Below are 22,550 nucleotides of genomic sequence, written 5' to 3' on the forward strand. Positions count from 1 at the left end.
TGGGCTTAGCTCTGCTGTAAAGAACTAAGAGAGCAAAGTGCAGATTTGCCCTCTAGGAAACCTGACTTAGACACACCTGAAACAATTAGAGAAAAATACAGGAGGAGATGCAATTAAGTGAGAAAACGTTAAGCAGAGTGATTATAAGTGTTTGAAGGGCTTCAGGGTGTGGCTCAAGCAAGGGGAGAAAGTCATAAAGAGAGGGTCCTTTCTCTCTCGGCTCCTCTGTCACCCTTTCCACCTCTTCCTGGCTCCACCATTTAAGATGAACAGGAACAAGCTGCTTCACGCATGGGGCCCACTGCACATCGGCCAGGCTCCTCTCTTGTTCTTCTCCCACTCACTGCCCAGCTGTTTTGGCTGATGCTCTTGTTACTGCCTGAAATCCTCTCCCGTCAGCCTAGTTCAAACTGCCCTCATGACTGTGTCAGCATCTCCCCCAAGTGATTTCCTCATCACTCTTCCCTTGCCAATCCTTTCCTTCTTCCGCAGCTCACCAGAGTCCATCTTACTCTAATGGTGACGGGCATGCCTTTGCTCTTTTGTTAACCAGTCTGTGGGGGTCCCCAGAGGACCACACAGACCCGTAGCAATTGCAGATGTTTAAAAATGAAAGAATATTTTAGTAGTCCCGAGGGTGCTCTCAGGGGTATGATATGACAAATTTCTCCAATAGTATTAAATAAAGCACCATGAGCTGAGGTCAGTAGCCTCACATGATAATGGCTTATTTTGGTATATATAGAAAATTTTAACTCTTAGTTCCAAGCTGACTCTTCCTTACGCCACACATCAGCCAATGGCCTTCATACCATCCTCACTGTTACAGAGCCCCTGAATGCAACGTTCTTACAAAAGAGAGCTTTTACAAAGAGAAAATAAAAAGAATAGTTATTTAAACCTGACACCTTTCTATACCTTTATTTTTTCCAAACTAATATGTCAAACTAATTCAACTTAACATGTCCATTTTCCTCCAAAAGATGACAGAGATCTGAAGTAAATGAATATGCTCTAGATGATATAGAAGGCAATGCAAATACATAGTCAAATTTAGACCATCTCAGGACTATAATATAACCAGATAGAAAATTTTAATTCGAAAGTTAACGATTCATATACCACTTGTTATCTTCACCTGTCAACACTTCTGACAGCCTATTTTAATATTTGGTATTTTTTTATACTTTATCTTATAAAAAGAATTTTATCCTTTCTCACTGTATTCCTCAACATGGAAAAAAAAGAAGTCAGACTAGATTTTTAAATTTTATGCACGGAGGATAACAATGGTTTCTAGTGACAAAAAAGGTCCCTATCCTCATAGGAACGGACTGATTTCTCCTCAGCCATAGCAGCAAGTAATCACCAGAACCAATTCTATATCCATCCTAATTGATCAATGACAGCCTTGCATCAGGAATCATGCTTCTGAAGGCCAGCCAATTGGTGACAGCCCAATATTTCTGAAAGTCAGCCAATGAGTAACAGTGATTTTTGAGTAACCATGCTTACACAGCTAAAGATCCACCAATATCGAAACACTCTTGTTTTTGGAATTCTACCAATCTCTGAACTCCATAATTCCTGATTCTCTATACAAGGTCACTTCTCTGCTTTGTTCAGGCAAGGCTCAAAAGCAAGTTCTCCCTCAGTTAGCAAGGAATAAATTCACATCTCTGTATACGGAGTGATGGCCGCTTTCATGTAATCTAAATTGATATCTCACTAGTATATTATATTTGAAGATCTATTCATTTACTTATTTATTTATACCCCCATTTATTTCAAATAGAATATAAGGTACTTAAACGTTATAAAAGACAGTCAATGGCCCAAGCCATAATGTGCAGGAGGTTGGTCTGGAATGAAATGAGCCAATAAAATTGTTGTTTAGACTTGTTGGTTTATTCAAATGTAACATCTCCATCAGTCACCCGTGTTTCTGTACCTCTCTCCCGGTGGCTACTAAGATCTAAGTTTCAAGCCTATTATCACACAGTGAGGAAGAGGTTACAGAATATCGCAATGTTGTAACATGGTGGGCAAAGTCAGGCCCTTCAGTGTTAGCCTTCATCTTAGAATGCTGAGACACCATATGCTTGAAAGAGGTTCCCAGTGTTTATCCAATTTGTTCAATACAAAAAGTTAAGAGAACAAGAGTATTTGCCCTCACATATATTTGAGGTACTTGAAACCATAAAATCTCTTTTGAATAGCAATTATTTTCTTAGAACCAAAAGACTTCAATGAGACTGTGCATAGGTCATTACATATCATTCTGTTTAAAGTAGAATTATATATTTGTTAGAGGATCTCCAATAAGAATGCCATATGCATAACTGTAAACATCACTGTCCTCTTTCTTAAAGTTATTTTAAATGTCATTTATAGGTTGTCTCTACCCAAGTTTGTGGCTGTAATTTGTTGAAGACCTCATACAATAAATAGAGTGACTTATGTACATTATGATAGCTTGAACTCTGTAAGACTTATTGTGTCCAGAAAGAGTTCATTATCTATTTTATAAATGAGAATCAAGTCCTCTAACATACTGTGTTCAGCCATGATAAATATCATGACTCTCCAAGATCCTTTATATCCTCTGAGCAAGCTTGCCTGCCATCTGCTCCAAACCTGCCTTCATGGCCTCCCCAGTCTCTCTGGTTCCTATCTCAATGCTTCTGCCCAGGCTCTTCCTTCAAATATATACTGTTCTTTCCTCGCTTCAGCTCTACCCACCCCAAACCTGCTCTTCCTCTCCAGTTCCATATCCAACAGGAAGGTATATACTATCACTTCATGAGATTCCCTATCTCCCTCCTCTGAGCTCACATACACTGTCCCAGTCAACGCCTTCATTTATTCATTTACTCAAAAATGTGAGATTTTACCTTGCTGGGAAATATGCGGACATTTGGTAATTACCAACTGTTGCCTTGTATTATAGTTATCTGCATCCCTGTCTTATCTTCCCCTATTAGCTGTTACCTTCCTTGAGTGCAAAGGATGTGCATTTTCCATCACATGGTGCTGTTCATGTGATGGAAATACATGCTAAGTGGATGAACAAGTTTGCCTTTGGCATGGCAGGAGGGCTCACAGAAGGGTGAACCAAGGAAGCAACGTGTGATTCAGTTATCAAACAAGTATCTGATCTAGTCTGGTTTATTTTGTTCGTCAGATTTCCCTTGAACAATTTGAAAAATGTTCCTTCTGCAGTGGATGAATCATGAGCCCTCTAAGAAATAGAAGTTGAAGCACTGTATTCACAGAGTGCATAAAATAAGTTTTCAAACCTCCAGCTATTGGTAATTGTCAATCACTTTTAAAAGTCTATCAATTTAGTTCATATGCTGCTAGAACTCTGTGTGCGTTAATATCCCTAAGGACACCGTATATTCCTGAGATTATCGTGTTTATGGATCTCTCAAAAGCATGGAAGAGACGTCACAGAGGTTTGTTAAGATAACTAACAGTAACCAATATCAGACAAGAAAGGGTAATGGCATTGGACCATTTGTCTTTCAGTTTGGACTGCAGAGAGATTGATGGTGTTTCCCCATGACCACTACAGGCTACAATGCCTATATTAAGAACTGGAATGTTTTATTAGCACATCTACCGCCTGTGCTTGTTTAAGAAACAGAACCTTGCACTAGTGAGTGAGAAAACAAACGTGGGTACGACAGAACTTGTGTCTTCAGGTGTTCATGGTGTTTGTGGGAGGGGCTCCTCCTTGTATAGGTCCCTCCCCTGGATCCGGCCCGCGCAGAACAGGGCCGCCTGAAGTCTGTCCTCACTCAGCCCCAGCGGGCACATCATCACCAGCCTCCCTCCCTCTGTGGAGGTGTCTCCTGAGGAGTGTGGACTCCCTTCCTCCCCCTCTCCACCTGTCTTCTCTGAGAGCTCATCTGCTTGCAGTGCTTCCTCTCTCACCAGGATGTAAATGACTCCCAAATCTGTTTCTCTACTTTGCATGTCTACCTCTCTACATCACAGGCTACTCACTGCATGCTGTTGGCAGGCAATCATTACTCAGTAAATACTTGCTGCCTGATTGTAGGATAAGATGGAAGTAATCTTCTTTCAGGTAAATGCATAAAGGGCTTTTCTGGGTCAAGATGGCCTTGTCCTTCCAAAATTCAAAACTAGAGAGAAGAGGATGAAATTACTACAGGTAAACTCCTTAGAAGAAAGGACTGTATAATTTTTGTTCGGCATCTGCTGTTTTATCAGCTCAGCACTGACTTCTTGTTCTGGAATTGCTACCTCTTCATTCTACATTCAGAAGAGCCATATTACCACGTGATCCTATACCATACCTACTAAGTGGGCATTTGACCCAAACTAGGTTAAGGACCCCCTTCCCTGGGATGTTTTTTTTAACGTGTATACATATTTTACTGGATCTCATTTTCTTTCTTTTTTTTTTTTTTTTTTTACATCTTTATTGGGGTATAATTGCTTTACAATGTTGTGTTAGTTTCTGCTGTATAACAAAGAGAATCAGCTCTATGCATACATATATCTCCATATCCCCTCCCTCTTGCACCTCCCTCCCACCCTCCCTATCACACCCCTCTAGGTGGTCACAAAGCACTGAGCTGATCTCCCTATGCTAAGCAGTTCCCTGGGATTTTTAAACTTGGAACTGATAGGCATTCTCTCTGCTTGATGTCTGAAACTGCTAAATATGTAACTCCAGCGATGTTTTCCTTCATCAAGTCAGTAACTTAACAAATATTTGCTGAGCATCTACCATGTGCTAAACACCTTACAGTGAAGAACCAGAACTAAAGTCTGCCTGTTAGTAGAGGAAGACAGAAGTTGAACAAGTATATGCAGTAAGTAGACATATAGTATCACATGTGATGAGCCAGAAACCCACTGTCCAAAATAATCACTACCTGATTACCTACATAATTTTCACTCAGACTAAGAAGGAAAGAAAACAAAGCAACAATGGAATGTTCATTGTAACACATGCCTATTTCCCCTTACCTTGTCTATAGTTTTTAAACATGAAAACAGCAACAATAAAAGTAACTGTAGGGCTTCCCTGGTGGCGCAGTGGTTGAGAATCTGCCTGCCAATGCAGGGGACACGGGTTCGAGCCCTGGTCTGGGAGGATCCCACATGCCGCGGAGCAACTAGGCCCGTGAGCCACAATTGCTGAGCCTGCGCGTCTGGAGCCTGTGCTCCGCAACAAGAGAGGCCGCGGTAGTGAGAGGCCCGCGCACCGCGATGAGGAGTGGCCCCCCGCTCGCCGCAACTGGAGGAAGCCGTCGCACGGAAACGAAGACCCAACACAGCGGAAAATAAATAAATAAATAAATAAATAAAATTAAAAAAAAAAAAACATAAATGAGAGAGAACAGTCATTAAGCAGAAGGGAACCGTGAAGCTTGGTTTCTATAAAAAAAAAAAAAAAAAAAAAAGTAACTGTAGTAATGACTCCAACTTAGTGAAGGTGTTCAAAGCGACCAGCAATGCATTCAGTACAGTCAGTATCTTAGCTAATCTGTATACCTGCCCTTTGCAATAAACACTGAAAATTAGCCTGATCTTACAGATGAAGAAATTGTTTCATAGAGAAGTCCAGTAATTTGGTCAGCATCACAGGGTGAACGGCAGAAGGAGCATTAGAACACAGGCTGCCTCCCACCAGCATCCTGGCTTTTATCACTCACTGTGTCATGCTGGTACTGAGCAGCCTCCACGTCCAGAAACTGTGCTGAATAAAGGACATCTTGCCTCAAGGAGCTCGCAGCCAAACTGGGGAGGCAAATCCATCAGGGGACAAGTGTGATACAGTAGCTGTCATTACACAGACAAAATTATGTAGGAGTATAGAAAACTGTGCGTGGACTGAAATTCTCAGCTCCATTTAACCCTCTGGAGTCATCCAAAGGCCACGCTCACCTACTTGCAAGCAGATCACCTCTGACCTAGTGCCTGCCACTTCTTCATAAGGCTGGATGTAGGAGAAGGCCCTTCTGGGTGAAATGTGGAAGCGGCAGCTCATCTCTGCTCTTATACTTTGAACAAGTTGTCCTTGGTGTTTGCTGAAAAAGCAAAAGATAAGGCAGCGTGGCTTCTGTCCACCTCCCAACCTAACTCTTCTTTACAACTTATTTAAGAGAGGGCACTTGGGGATGTTCCTAGGACTTCCTCCAGGCAAATACACTGGTACAGCCAGTGCTGGAAAATGCATCACTCCAAATATGAATTCAACATTAAAAGGAAAGGTGCTTCTTAACTCTCCATCCAATGCAAAATTATATTCCAAACTACAAAGACTTTACTGGGATTTTAATTTTTTTCTTTCTTTCTTTTTTTTAATGCAATACATTTCCACTAAATTGGCTGCCCCTGAATTAAAGAGAGGACGGCTGGAATGTGCAGTTTCCTCCTTCCTTCATTCATCCTGTTCTCTCATTTCTCAACCCTCCATTTCAGCCTTTCTACTAGAAAAGCCCAGGTCAGGAATTCTGTCTGCCAAGACCCAGAGCAGAGTGAACTCCTTCTCAAAGAACCCACGGCCTGTGGCCTGAACAGCAGCCTGCAGGGAAAAGGGTGAAGGCAGGAAGAGGGCCTGGGAAATGTAGCAGAAAAGTGTGTTAGGAAGGTGTCTTTAGAGTTCTCTTCAAAGCTAAAGTGCTGGACATTGACTGTCAGAGCCCAGCCAGGTTTTCTTTCCCTAAGGGCACCTTTTCTCATCTAGAGAAATATTAAGTTCATTTCGACACTGCTCTCCTGGAATTCACAATTGATATCAGCTCAGGGAACAGCGTAAACCCAGGACAGATCCCTCCTCCACAGGGTCTTCCCAGGCCCCTCTGCAGGCAGGATGCATCTTGCTCTGTTCCCCCAGCACGGACTCCTGCACCTTCCTCAGCCCTCAAGGTGCCTCTACCTCCCACCCTGCATTTCCACACTGGGGTGTTCTCCTGGTTGGATTACAGAAGTCTGATCATCAAGAATATATAGTCAATAGCACTGTAATACCTGTGCATGGTGACAGATGGTAATTAGATTTATCGTGGTGATCATTTTGCAATGTATAGCGATATCAAATCACTATGTTGTGCACCAGGAACGAACGTAGTGTTATAGGTCAATTTTACTTTAAAAGGAACAACGAACCAAACAAACAAACTCATAGGAAAAGCAGTCAGATTTATGGTTACCAGAGGCAGGGGCTGGGGGCACAGGGAACTGAAAAGGTTTTCAAAAGGTACAAACTTCCATATTATGAGATAAATAAGTACTGGGATGTCATGTACAACAGGATTACTAGAATTAATACTTCTGGATGTTACATATGAAAATTGTTAAGAGAGTAAATGCTAAGAGTTCTGATCCCAGGGAATTTTTCTTTTCTCTTATTTTTATCTATATAAGATGATGGCTGTTCACCAAATTTATTGTGGTCATCATTTCATGATGCATGAAAGCCAAATCATTATGCTGTACACCTTAAACTTATACAGTGCTGTATGTTAATTATATCTCAGTAAAACTGGGGGAAAAAGAACCGTGCCTCATTCATTTAGAATTCCCTAGAGTCTGAAGAGTGGGAAGGGCGTGGATTTGAGGTTAAACACACCTAGTTTAAACTCTGGCGCTTACATTCAACAGGTGACTGACTGACTTGGGCTATTTAACTTCTCAGGGGTTCCATTTCCTGACCAGTACAAGGAGAGAGAGTAATATATGCCTAACCAAGGTACTCTGATCATTGAAAGAAAAATTAAAGTAACTCATATTTTGAAAGGTTGCTATGGGCTGGGCACTGTTCTGAGCCATGTGCATGCATTATTTTCTTTAATCTTTGTAACACACCATCAGGTAGATCCTAGTCTGAGCTCTATTTCGTAGATATGGAAATTGGGGCTTAGAGAAGTTAAATAACTTGCCTAAGGTGCTTAACCTGGAAGACACATAATAATCATAATAATGACAATAGCTATGCTTTATGGTAGGTTGACTATGCCAGAGAAGTGCTGACAGTTTTACCTCTGCTGTCTCATGTGTTCCACATGTTTTCAACTGAGGAAACTGTATCTTAAAATGATGAAGTAACTTTCTGTGGCTATTCAATCATTATGTGTAACAGAGCAGAGATGTAACCCCAGATCTCTGTGAGTCAGATCCTGTGAGCTTAACCATTACTAACTGCCTAGAGATGGCAGTTTCACTATATAGTAGCCCCCTTCAAACACGTTAGAGTGCTGAGGGAGAGAATACAGGTTTCAAGTCTTATGCACAGTGGATTTAATTTTCTTTTTAGTTTCCTCATGGAGAGGGGTCTAAAAGCGGGAAAGCGAGGAAGATCTGGGGTGTGCAGTACTCAGTCTCAATTGTTCAGCTCTTGAAATGAAGGCCAGCTCACCATCTCCTTAATTTGGGAACCAAAATCCACAGCATTCATTGCAGACTCTCAAGGTGCTAGAATCCATAGCCACATTAAAAAAAAAATGGATTCAGAGCATTTCTTTTGCAAGATTCTTTGCCAAAACAGTGGTAGTGATACAAACAACTAGTAAGGGAGAGTTGATTAAATATGATCTATCAACTTGATACAACATCATGCAGCCATGAAAACAGTAATTATGACCATTAGGAAAAAGCACAGAAGAATGCTTAGAATGTTTACCATATGATATTATCTGATAAAATACTATGTCATGTGCACCTTATGATTGCATCTATTTAAAATATGAATATATATGAAAGTTAAAAGCAGAAGTTAATGTAAAATGAATTATATATTTATGTTACTTATGATGGTAGGATTCTAGGTGATGTTCTATAGATTTTTTTAAATATCCTATTGTTTTGACAGCAAAACATCAGAATTAAATGTCAAAATATACTCTGGACACTGCCCCAAGAGGAGCTCCATGGAAGAAAAGGCAATGACTATGCACACATATATTTCCTTGCCATTATTTCCCTGCCCCATAGACACAAGGAAAACCAACAAAGAAAATCAGCACACGTAGTAATAAGTTGCTCTGTGGCCCACATGACATATCTATACACTACTGTTCATGTGATGCTTTAATAAGGCAGGAATATGCTATATATCCTCTCAATACTACTTTTCAAGTGAAATACAGAATATTCTGGAACCTCTTGCTCACTGAGATGGGGAGGTAAAATGATGGGTCCATGACTTGAACCAGACTCTTCACAGCCAGCCCAGGGTTCTTCTCCCTGTACCAGGCATTCTTTATACCCCAATGATTGCAAATAGCAGCTTGTGCATGTGGGGAGTGTACTGTCAATATACCAATTCTCTGAAGGTTATAGGAACTATGCTAACTACTATACTTTTGCTACTGTCAGTTTTGGTTGGACGTGTAAATGATGTTACAAGACTGAAAGAAAAATGCCATTGGAAATGGGAGAGATGTTTGGGGCAGAAATGATTTCCTTATTTACTTAGGCCTTTTTACTGAAACCACTTCTGAGCTGGCAGCAGGAGAGCCAAAGAGGGTGCCTAGTTGTCACTTCCCTTCCTTTCTGCTGTACATGCATCTACAGCCATCCTGTGTTCCTTTAAGCCCCACTCCCCTTTGCCAATGTCCTCTCCTATTCCCCTTTCAGCCTCCAGTCTCTGAGTTAATGGGGTGAGGGGTTGTCCTGGTGCTTCCTCCCAGGCTGACTCAGAGCTTTAGATCTCTCTGCAAAATTAAAGGCTTAACTTCTGTGTCAGAAAGCAGGACTGGGGAAAGCATTTGGGAAATCATAAATTTACACAGTTCTGTTCAACAGCCAAGACATCACTGCTCTCACCCTTACTGTCTGTGCACTTCTGGTCCCTAACACCAAAGGACCACGTGAGGATGAGGGGGCACGGCTGCTCCGTGCAGAGCCCTAGGGCAGACAACCTGAGAGGGAGGCTCTAGGCTTGATGTCTTCAGAGCTTCACTGAGAGTAAAAGTGGATGTTCTATGTGATGGGGCCAACAGTGCATGCTACATGCTTCTCCCTGCCAGTACTGCATGCAAGAGGCTGCGTGTGTGTGTGTGTGTGTGTGTGTGTGTGTGTGTGTGTGTGTGAATAATTCCAGGAAGTCAAGTCCAGGCCTTTTGAAATGTATCAAAAAGCTATGTCCACAATAACCTGGGATGTAATTTCCTGTCCCAGACTCTCTGCTTAATAAAGGAAGAGACTACCTATCTCACAGCACTTTTCCTTTTATTCAAGTTAAGCCTCCCCTCCTGCCTTGGTTGTAGGTCATGATCTTGGCCACTCCCAGCAGACTGAAAAGGTTGACTCTTAGATCTATATGTGACCAGCTCAATTCTAGAGAGACTGTCTGAAATACTTCACCGTGGTTAAGTTTCCACGTCATTTATCACTGACATTGTCTCATGCATGAACGTGCAAGGAGATTTAAGGAGCTGGCATTTGCTCACAGGGTCTCCTTTACTGGAACGGTCCCTAACATGCTACTTAACTAGCTCTGCCACCGAAACATAACTCCTCTCTCCCCAGCACTTCTGTCTTCCCACAGAATAGCATAACCCTGAGCAAGTGGGGAGGTTTACTCAGAACTCGTAAGTCCTATTGTACTAAAATGTGCATGACACCCAGGGGGTGAGGTCACCACCCGTCTTTGCACTCCAAATCCCAGGCCTCAAAAACAGCCGGAAAGAGCCTGGTTTTGTAAGAACATGTTGCCTGAATAACCAAGAAATCCTCTGACACCACCTAGAAGATAAATCAAGAAAGCGTCACTTCTTTGAGTTTGAAGAGAACTGGGTTTTGTTTTGTTTTGGCCTCATTTGGATGTTTGCTTTTTTGATTTATTTTCATTTTTCAAACCCACCACTTAATTTTACTCTATTAAAACTGAAAAACTATTAAAACCCAGATAAAATCTTGATGAGCTTATAGCCGGTTTTATTGGATTCCTCATTCTCAAAATAGAATTTCTAGTTTCACAAAAACAAGTGACTAGAAGCAGCATTCTCTGGTAAGGGAGTCAATATTTAGGACTGTACGAATGCAAGGAGTCCAACTGAGTTTCCAAAATCAGAAGTCACTCAGAATCAACATTTTCTCCAGAAATGCAGACACTATATTCTGAAATGTTAATACTCTGTACAGTCAACAGAATGTCCTCCCATAGGTTCTACAACCTCCTTCCTGAGTTTGAAAGATCTAGTGTAGATCTACCCTGTTATATAGGCACTCCGAGCACTAGCCCCAACACACACACACACACACACACACACACACACACGGTTTTTGATATATGGTCCTACATTGCCTCAGTTAAAGAGATTTATTTATTCGAATATTAGTATTCTCTGAAGTTATGATTAGTCCTTGAGAACGAGCAACTCCCTCTGGAAGAACATGTATTAAACTGGTAGGACTTCTGCTTATACCTAAAGATAAAGCTTCTGTGACATTTATATATTAGACTTACTGAATTATTTTAAAACTTTTTGACAATTATAAGTGAAGATATATCCCATTTAATCTATTTGTATCTTAGCTACAGAAAAGAACTAATGAGCCATTATTCAATTTTACCATATAACTTGGATTTGTATTGCTCTCTGTTTCACTGTGGATCTGCTCATTCATTTCTTTCCTGTGTAAACATATGACCTGTCCATTTCTACAAATCAGGGCCTACTTGTAAGCTAAATAGGTTGCAATTTGTTCAGTTAATTGCAAGTTTCTAGAGAGTGCAAATATCTAATAATGCCTCTTACCCCGGGTTGGAATTAGTGATAAAATTCCATGATTGGAGAAAATGCTTTTGGGCAAAGAAGTCCCCTTGTTAAAATGGAAATTCTCCTGGAAGACACAGTACAAGGAGTCATCATCTGGCATTTACTACTGAGAAATTTTTGTTTGACATCCTTTATTATATGACAGATGTTATATGGACCAAGTAGGAAAGGGAACAATAGGTCTGGAGTATAGGCATTACATGAAGGGCCTAGATGTTCATGAGGGCAACAGTCACTCAGGGAAAATAGGTAGAGAAAAGAGGAGGTAGAATGATGCCAAAAATCACTGATTTTCTTCTTTGCCTGTTGGCCATATTCCAAACCTGCTACCATGAGCTAGGTCAGAAAAGGAGGGTTACCACATGGATTGCTGTGATATCGCCAAAGAAAAGTTGTACCATACAGAGTACCAAACAGACAAGAAAGACTTTAAGACTATTGTAGAAGGGGAGAGAGATTGAACTCAACTCCACTGAAACAAAATTTTTCAATGTCAAATGGTAGGAGGTTTTTTTTGTTTTGTTTTGTTTTTATAAAATTATTTTATTTATTTATTTATTTATTCATTCATTCATTCATTTTGGCTGCATTGGGTCTTCGTTGCTTTCTCTAGTTGTGGCGAGCGGGGGCTACTCTTTGTTGCGGTACGCGGGCTTCTCATTGCGGTGGCTTCTCTTGTTATGGAGCACGGGCTCTAGGCGCATGGACTTCAGTAGTTGTGGCTCGCGGGCTCTAGAGCACAGGCTCAGTAGTTGTGGTGCACAGGCTTAGTTGCTCTGAGGCATGTGGGATCTTCTCAGACCAGGGCTCGAACCCGTGTCCCCTGCACTGGCAGGCGGATTGTTAACCACTGTGCCACCAGGGAAGTCCCTGGTAGAAGGTTTTTAAGCACTGGGGTGAGCTGGTAAAAAAGTACTAGAGGAAGTTAAGACAGGGGTTGGCCAATCTGATTAAGCCATCTGTGTTTGCTAATTGTCCCTTATCAAAGTTAGGCTCCTACCCTCCCACAGAGACTGGGAGACAGGGGTGTTGTCTTTCTTGATGATAACATTTCAAAGGATGTCTCCCAGGTCTTTGAGAAAGTCATTCCTGGGTTGTAAAATTGGCAAGAGGCTAGGAGAATAGTTACATCTCAAAGGAGCAGAGAAATAATTTACAATTGCAGTTTTTCTAAACTACATGCTCTAAGAAAAGGGAGATGGGGGGTGGTCTAAAGTGCAGCCAAGCTGAAGGAAATCTTAAGGCCATCTTGGTCAATGTATAGTAGTAATATTGGTGAACATATAATAAGCACTTACTAAGTTCTAGATTCTTTACAAGAACCACCTCATTTAATAGCAATGCTTTATTTTCCTCATTCACAGATGAGGAAAGTAAAGCAAAGAGAGTCTAGGTTACTGCCCATGGTGATATAGAGCCCAGGCAGTCTGGCTTTGGAGTCTCCAAACTTCACCACTCTACCTCGCTTCCTTGCTGCTGGTATGTTAGATAGCCAAGCCTTGCACCTCACTGTCTGACCTTAAAATGAATCCTGCAGCAAAGGCACCCTAAGTTGAGCCACAGGGAGTGACGCACCCTGTGCAGTTCCCTCCCCTTGAGTGGAGACAGAACTTGAGACAGCTTCTAGATGATAGAATATAGCAAAGGTGATGGGCTAGTCCCCCATAGTTATACTATATACCACTCTGTCTTAGCAAACCGGACTGAGAGATTCTCCTACTGGGTTTGAAGAAGTGAGCTGCCATGTTATGAGAGGGCTGTGGCCACAAAGTGAGGAACTGTAGACAGCCTCTCGAACTGAGAGCAGCCCCCAGGTGACGGCCAGCAAGACAATGAGGACCTCGGTCGAATTCTGGTCTGAATTCTGCCAACAATCACACTGGACGAGAACTTTGAGTTACAAATGAGAACAGGGCCTAGCGGACACCTTGATTTCAGCCTGCCCAGACTCCTGACTCGTGTTTTAAGTTGCCGAGTAATTTGCTAACGTTCCTGTTGCCTTGGCCAGTGATCTGCTTCTCGTTTATGGCAACAACCTTAGAGCTCTTTTGGTCTCCAGTTTTGCTTTCCCCCATATTTGCCTGCCACGGGTATCTTTTGAAAATGTGTATCTTGATATGTAATTCTTCAATTCGTCAAGTGCTGTATTAACATCTAAAAATCTATCGGATGAAGCTCATGGGATATTGTGAAAAGCCTTCCCCAGTCTGGTTCCAAATTACCATATGTTCTCATCTCTTGCCACCTCCTTCATGCACTGTTCATTCATCCATTTTTCTCAATCAACCTACAGTTTCCTTATGCCTACCTTTTATCAGAAAGTGTTCTAGGCACTGTGTACATGAAATATATGAAACCTAAATGATAGCATTTCTTCCAATATAGGCCTCTAATATCATTGAAGAGACAGACAACTTAATCAACTAACAATTCAACACAAAGGCCATGCCTTGATGAAATCAAAAGGTACAATTCCACCTCCACCAGTTACTGTTTCTGTGAATTTGGAGAAGTCATCATTTGTCTCTGAACTTTAGTGTTCTCACTTGTAAATATTGGAAATAACACCTAATATACCACAGCATCATTGAGAGGGATTAAACTTGATGATACAAATAAAGCTATTATCATAGTGCTGAATACAAAGATCAAAAAGTATTTATTAATTTTTGATATTCAGGTTTTGTTTGTATTTATTGACACTTATCTTGCACATGAAGTGGAGGAGGCCAAGGATCAGGGCCAGGGGGATGGGAGAGGCAGAATGCTCAGCGGAAGTAAGCCTTCAGATGAGCCTAAAAGGATGACAGGCCTTATACCTGAACAAGGAAAGTTTCCAGATAGGGAGGACAACATATGTGAAGACACAGGTGCCTGAAACAGCAGGATGTATTGCAGACACAGTAGTCTGGCCTGTCTGAGAAAAAGGTGCGTGTGGGAGAATTAATTTATAGTCTCTCTCATTTATTTTTCCAAGCACCCATCTTTACTTCCTCACAAAACAAAAAAAAGAAAAAAGAAAAATCAAAATTTGGGTAAATCAAATCATTAAAGCTTACCCAGTTTACTATCTTTAACACAAATGAGAAAAATGACATTCAGGAGGATAAGTGACTCTTGCTTCAATATTGAATGTAGTAAATGTAAGTTATAAGGCTAGCATCCAAATATCTTCAGCAACATAAAAACTCCTACCATATCAGTGAAGGCATGTATAGAGATGTTATGCGTTACCACATATGTGTGTTACATATGTATGTATGTTGGGAGAATCTATTTAGCAGAGTGAATAATTTAATGGTTTTTGCTCCATGAACTGTGTTCTTACTGTTTAAAATCAATCAAACATTGATTGATTGGCCTTCTAGTTGAAGACAGCATTGAGAAAGCAGCCTCTCATACCACTTTAGAACATATACAAGTGGTATCAGATACAGTATTTCTTACAAATATTTTGAAGTCTTACTGGGAAAAAGGGTATTTAAAATGAATAAAATAGTGATTACTAATGTATGCACAAAAAAAGTACTCATTTTAGAATACAGGTAATTCATTCAAAAGACCCAAGGTCACCAAACATTTTTTTTTTCTAAAACACACTTCTAAATGTATCTAGTTTTTGCACATAATTTACTCATTTCAATTAACAAATATTTCTTGAATGCCTACTAAATGTGATGTACTATTCCTGGGCACCTGGGATATAAAAAAGACATGATCCCAGCCCTGGTGAAACTTCCATCACAGCAGAGGGAAACAAACAATACATAAGACATATAACAAAAGTTATATAATATGTTATAATGATAAATTCCAGGTAAAAGAAAATATAGATCAGGTAAGGGGGAGCTAGAGATGGGGACTGAAGTATTAAATACAGGAGTCAGGGTGACCCTTTAAAGAAGATGACAATGGAAAAAACTTAAAGATGGTAAGAGATAGACAGTTAGATATCTGGGAGAAGAGCTTTCCTGGCAGAGGAAAGAGCAAGAGCAAAGGCCCTGAGGCAGGAGTGTGTCTGGCATGTTTAAGAAATACCAGGAGTCTAGTGGGGTTAAAACAGCATGACTAAGGGTAAGAAATAATAGAAGAGGTAACAGAGCCAGATGATGTAGGGAACCAACCCCCTTTGTAATGGAAAGTCATCAGGGATTTGAGATTGTCACAATCTGACAAACGTTTTAATTTTTTCTTAGACTGTATAAGCATGCTGTAGTAATCCAAGTGAGAAATGATGGTGACACACTGTGCAATGTTCCCTATCTCGGGGAAACTTCCTACACTTCACCATTAAGCAACATATTTCCTGTAGATTGTTTGAAACCTAACAGTCTAACATAGATTCTACTGTTGCTCATTTCAGCCATAAATTCCATTCCTAATTCCCTAAGTTATTTTAAAAATCATGTGTAAAGTTTATAATATGCCTCTTTGATTCAGTATGAATTGTCTTTTATTTAAGTATAATGAATTACGTTGACTGATTTTCTAATATTAAAATAATCTTGCATGCCTATGGCAAATTCTCATGATGTTTTCTTTCTTTGATTCTTGGTTACTTCTGTGTGCTGAGTTTTTTCATTAAAAAAATTATTTGGAGTAATTATTTCAATCCTAGAACAAAGGTTTTTTCAAAGAAATTCTGTTTGCTTGCCAACATTTGATGTTGTCATGTTTCTGATTTTTGTTTGTTTGTTTTTGTTTATTTTTTATTTTTGGCTGTGTTGGGTCTTCGTTTCTGTGCGAGGGCTTTCTCCAGTTGCGGCAAGCGGGGGCCACTCTTCATTGCGGTGCGCGGGCCTCTCACTATCGTGGCCTCCTTGTTGCAGAGCACAGGCTCCAGATGCGCAGGCTCAGTAGTTGTGGCTCACGGGCCCAGCCGCTCCACGGCATGTGGGATCTTCCCAGACCAGGGCTCGAACCCTTGTGCACTGCATTGGCAGGCAGATTCTCAACCACTGCGCCACCAGGGAAGCCCCCAAGTTTCTGATTTTTTTGCCATTAATATAGTTAATATGGTTAATAGTAAGGTGGCCTCACATTATTGACATAAAATCTGTTTTGTCATACTTTGTTATTAATTAGGATACCACTGAAGTCTATTCCTTGGTATTTATTTCAGACTTTAGGATCTATAGCCAGAAGTGAAATTGGTCTATTTTTTTTCTTCTACTAACCTTATTTTCTTAAGTAAATTATATATTTATTATAGGAAACTTTTTAATTGATTCATTATTTCTCTTTTATTTTTCCTGATTTCTATTGGACTAATAAAGATTTCTATATTCCATTTTTCTCTACTGATTTGAAACTGTAAATTACATTACTGATCTTCAAATACTTTACCCAAATTTAACAACACATTTTTCTACCAAAGCTAAAGTTATTCAGTGTTTCCTCCCTTGCAAAACTTATCAAAAATCTTAGCATGCCTTAAAAAATTCATAGCACTCCCATTATGTTATTGCTGTCTATATTTTTAGTTTTACCTTTTGAAATACAAAAAATTATTTTTCACTTACAGACATAATTTTATTTTTTCCGTGCTTGCTTTTTTCCCCTTTCCATGCTCTGAGTTCACATCTCCTCTACCTGAAGTGCATATTGTAATAAATCTTTTGATATTATTCTGTAAGTGGTAACAGTTTTTGTGTAACTGAAAAATGTCTTTACTTTACCCTCACTCAGGAATGGAGATTTAGCTGAGTGTAAAAGTCAAGGTTAACAGTGAGTTTCCCTCAGGATTTTGAATATATGATTCTATTGCCTTCTGGAAATTCTTCTGGGTGATATCTGTTCACAGTCAAATTACAATCTATGTGTAGATAATCTATATTTTCTCTCTGCTAGCTTTTAAGCTTTTTCACTTTCTCTTTAATGTTTTTCAATTTCACTCCTAAATGTCACAGCGTGAATTTGTTTTTGTTCTTCCAATATGGCATCTGTTGTGTATTTTCTGACTAAGGACTCAGAATTTCTTAAAATCTGAAAAATCTCACCTACTATGTCTTTATATATTGCATCTCTACCATTCCATCTATCTTTTCTTCCAGAATTCCTGCCAGACGTATGGTGGGGCTTATCAATCTACCATCCACTTAATAATTTTCCAGTTTTCACTTTTTTCCTGTTGCTGCTTGATTCTGGGTGAATTCTGCAGTATAGTCTTCAGATGACTCTTGTTCCTTTGGGTCCATTCCATGCATCCTCTAATCTATTATATTCTTTCAATTTTCATAAATTCCAAGGTTTCAATTTGACTACTTTACATTTTCTTCCAGTTTACTTTTATTATAATCTCTTCATTTTAATGGGTGTTATCAAATTATTTATCTTTTGACATCTTAAACATACTTGCATTAATTATTTAAAATAATATTAAATTCATTTCATAAGAATGAATTGACATAGGAATTATGAGTAATGTTAGCCTTCTTTCATAACACGTGATTTCTTCATGTGGTTGAGAGTGGTATTTGCAGTCTCATTTGAGGTGCAGGGACCCTCCCCCTCTGGACTCAGTCTTCTCAATGTAGAGAGTCAGAGTTTGCTTCTTGCCAGGCCCAAGAACTAGGTTTTAAATGGCATGAGAGGGCTTTACCTCAGTGATTCTTGAGAGTGTTACAGATTGAGCTGGTAGCTTTGCTGGTTTTCTTGTCATGAGGTTCTTTCTTTTTCCCTCTTACCTCTAGCTCACAGCTTCCTCTAAAGCCATGGATCAAGCAGATTTTCTGCAAAAGATTTTTTCAGCCTCCCTTTACTGACTGGGAAGGAGACACTGAGCCTGCCTCCTACCTCCAATATAATATGGAACACTTTTCTCCACGGTTACTCCTCTGAGCTGAACGTCCATCTACCACATCTTGCTTCCTCATCAGCTTGGAGGACTATGGCCTCAAGCTGTAAAAGGCCCATGTTCTGGTCAAAAACAATTGGAAAAAGCTAGATAAAATTTTTAAAACTTTGTTTGAGACTCTGGAGGTATAAGGAGGCTGTTTGGACTTGCAGAGCATGATCCTACAGAAAAGGAGGCACATTGAAGTGAGCACAACTTTCTGGAAGCCATGTTTACCCCTGGGGATTTGTCTATTCTTGGCACAGGAGGTGAAGCTGAGATACTTGGCAGAGACTCACTGCTACAAAACAGAAAACTAGCAAAGATATTTAATACCTCATGAGGCTGAGAATTTTTTTTTTTAAATAGGAATTTTTGCAGCTGCCAAGGCAATCAAGTCTGGAGGAAATAAGATCCATGAGAGAAGAGAGAGAGGGAAGTAAACTGGACACTCAGTGCTGTAGACCAGGGTTTCTCAGCCTCCACACTACTGATGTGTTGGGTCAGATAATTCGTTATCATGGGAGGCTGTCCTGTGCACTGTAGAATACTTAGCAGCATCCCTGGCCTCTACCCACTAGATGTCAGTAGGAACCCACCCCTACCCCCACACCTAGAGCTGTGAACCAAAAACGTCTTCAGATATTGTCCAATATCTGCTGAGGAGCAAAATCACCCTGATTGATAACCAAAAGTTTAGACTCTTCAAATATTTGCCAAATCCTTAAAGCATACAGAGTAAGAGGCTAAGAAACCAAGCAGGAAAAAAGCAAGCTGAATAACAGAGCAAAATGTTTAAGTCATAAGGTACGGAGGAGATAAAAACTAGTTTCCTAAGGGGAGGGATCCTAGTAAATAGTCCAGTCTCTAAACTGGTGCCTCTGGAGAGCTTTACATTACAACTTGGATGGTCCATTCTAGTCTGATCCCAACAACAACGGCAACACAGCCCTTAATGAGCTCAAGTCCTGATTAGAGGTAATCTGCTCTATGATAGTTGTCTGCCAGACAACAAGGAAATCATCACCAGAGGAAGATAACATCAGCCAGAAACACTGTAACTTTTTTAATACACAATGCCTTGTGCTCAACCAAAACTTTCCATGCATAACATGAAGTAGGACCAACCAACTGAAAATAAAACAGATAATAAAATGGATCCTTAGGTGACCAAGGTATTGAGGTTATCAAATATGGACTTTAAAATAAATATTATTCAATAAATATTATTCAATATTATTCTATATTATAAGGTCAAAAAAACAGATGAAAAGGTTGAAAATATAAAGCTTAAATCTTCAAATAAATCTTCAAATGTAACTTTTAGAACTAAAATATATAATTGTTAATGAGAAATCAAAGGAGGGGTTTAATAGTAGATATGACAATTCTAGGCACGTGGCCCCTCATCACTCGTACCACTGCTTCCCTTGTCACATCTTCTTTGGTTCTCATACTTATAAGTATCCTTGTGAATACATTGGGCCCATGAAGGATACCCTCCCATCTCAAGCTCCTTAATCTAATCATATCTGCAAAATTTAACAAGATTTTGTTTAATTTAAGAAAGATGTGCAAAACTATACATTGAAAACTACAAAACATTGTTGAGAGAAATTAACGCTTCCAAAAAAAATGGAGATATATACCATGTTCATGGATCAGATGACTCAATATCTTTAAGCTGTCAATTCTCCCTAAATTGGTCTAGGGTTTTTTGGTTTTGTTTGATTGTTTTCTTTTTGTGTGTGTGGAAATTAACATGTGGATTCTAACATTTCTATAGTAATGCAAAGAACCTAGAATAGTCAAAACAATTTTGAAAAATAGCAAGATTGAAGGACGTAACTTGATTTCAAAAATTTCCATAAAGTTTATATAATCAAGAGATTGTGGTACTGGTGTGATTATATGTATATAATCCCTGGAAGAGAATAGAGAGTCAAGAAATGGAGTGACACTTATACAGTCAATAAATTTTTAACAAAGGTACCAAGTTAATTCTGTGGGGGAAATAATTCTAAAGCAATTAGATATGCACAAAAAATGAACCTTGACTGTTATTTCACATAATATACAAACATTAGCCTGATGTGGATTATAGACCTAAAAGTAAGAGCTAAAACTACAATGTTCTAGAGAACACATAGTAGAAAATCTTTGTAACCTTGCTAGGAAAAGTTTTCTCAGCACACAAAAGGAACAAAACACACACACAAAAATGATAAATTAGACTTTATCAAAATGAAAAACTTCTGCTTTTCAAAAGACACTTTTAAGAAAATAAAAAGACAAGTCACAGATTAGAAGAAAATATTTCACAAGATAGACTTCACATAGTACTGTATACAGAATATGTAAAAAATTCTTTCAACTCAATAATAAAAATCCAAATAATTCAATTTTTTAAGTAAGCAAAAGATCTGAACAGAAACTTTACCAAAGATATATGAATGATAAATAAGCACTTGATATGTAATGTCATTAGTCTCCAGGAATACACAGATTTAAAACCACAATGAGATATTACTATACACTCACTAAAGTAGCTAAAATTATGAAGACTAACAATAGCAGGTGCTAGGAAAGATTTGGAGAGACTAAAACTCTCATATATTGCTGATGGGGATGCAAATAATACAATCACATTGGAAAGTAGTTCAGCAATTCTTACCTATTTACATATACATTTACCATATGACTCAGCAGATTTACCTGTAGGTATTTAAACAAATAAACAAATACATATGCCCACAGAAAGATTTTTACTAGAATGTTTATAGCAGTTTGTCTCTGAATAACCAAAAAGTTAGAAACAACCTATATATATATATACATCTACTGGTGAGTTAGGAGATTGTGTCATATGCATATAATTGAATACTACTCAGTAATAAAAAGGAACAAGTTATTAAGTTATTTAAACACGTGACAATCAGGATGAATCAATCACAAAACAATATACTAAGTCGAAGACATCAGATACAAATGAGTACTTACTGTCTGATTCAATTTTCATAAAATTTTAGAAAAGCCAAAACTATAGGAACAGGAAATATATCTGCCTGGGGTCCTGTGGGTGCTTTCGACTACACAAGGTCAGAAGGGTGATAAAAATATTCTCTCTCTCTCTCTCTGTCTATATATATATATATATATATATATATATATATATATATATATATATTCTGATTATGAGTGGTTACATGATTACATATCATGATCAAAGCTAATCAAATTGTATGTTTTAATATGGTAAATTTTGTTATATGTAAATTGTACCTTAATTTTTTTTAATGGAGAGGCAGTAGGTAGGGATCAATATGGTAGGGCCCAATGCTAGTCTTAAAATCCAGACAGATGAGCTTGAACTTGGTATGAACTTGAAAAATATGCATACAATATTAATACATTTGTGTGTCATAAATAGATGATGCTTCTGAGGTCTACAAAGAATTTGGATTTCTTTCTAGACAAGTGTTTTCTTCTTTTCTAGTTGTCAGAAGTCCTAGGAAATTCCTTAGTAAAAGGAGTTATAAAAATATATTTATTCTACTTATATAGTAAAACTCTGGTTGGTAACACGGAGGGATGGAAGCAGGTGGAGGTAACTTTCCAAGGCTAGTCGTGAGTTAATGGATTCCATTAAAGGTGATGTAAATTGTCTAAATTTTTTCATCTGACACTCAAATCAAACAAGAGTGAAAGGAAAATGAACCAGCAAATATAATAAATATCCTCTGACCTAGTAGTCTGAAACAAAAATTAAGTGAAAAATTTCAGCCCTGTGTATTACCCTTAAGAGAATCTACCTGCTGTAGAATAATGAGGGTTCTGATCATGCCAGATCAGATGCAAGCACAATTTGCAGGTGTGCAGTTTCTCTCCTGAAAGAAGTTGTTAAACAATGAAGGGCAAGTCAGAATCACTATCCTGCTTTTCAGAACACC

This window comes from Eubalaena glacialis, chromosome 14 (genome assembly GCF_028564815.1).
Source record: "Eubalaena glacialis isolate mEubGla1 chromosome 14, mEubGla1.1.hap2.+ XY, whole genome shotgun sequence".
NCBI lineage: Eukaryota > Metazoa > Chordata > Mammalia > Artiodactyla > Balaenidae > Eubalaena > Eubalaena glacialis.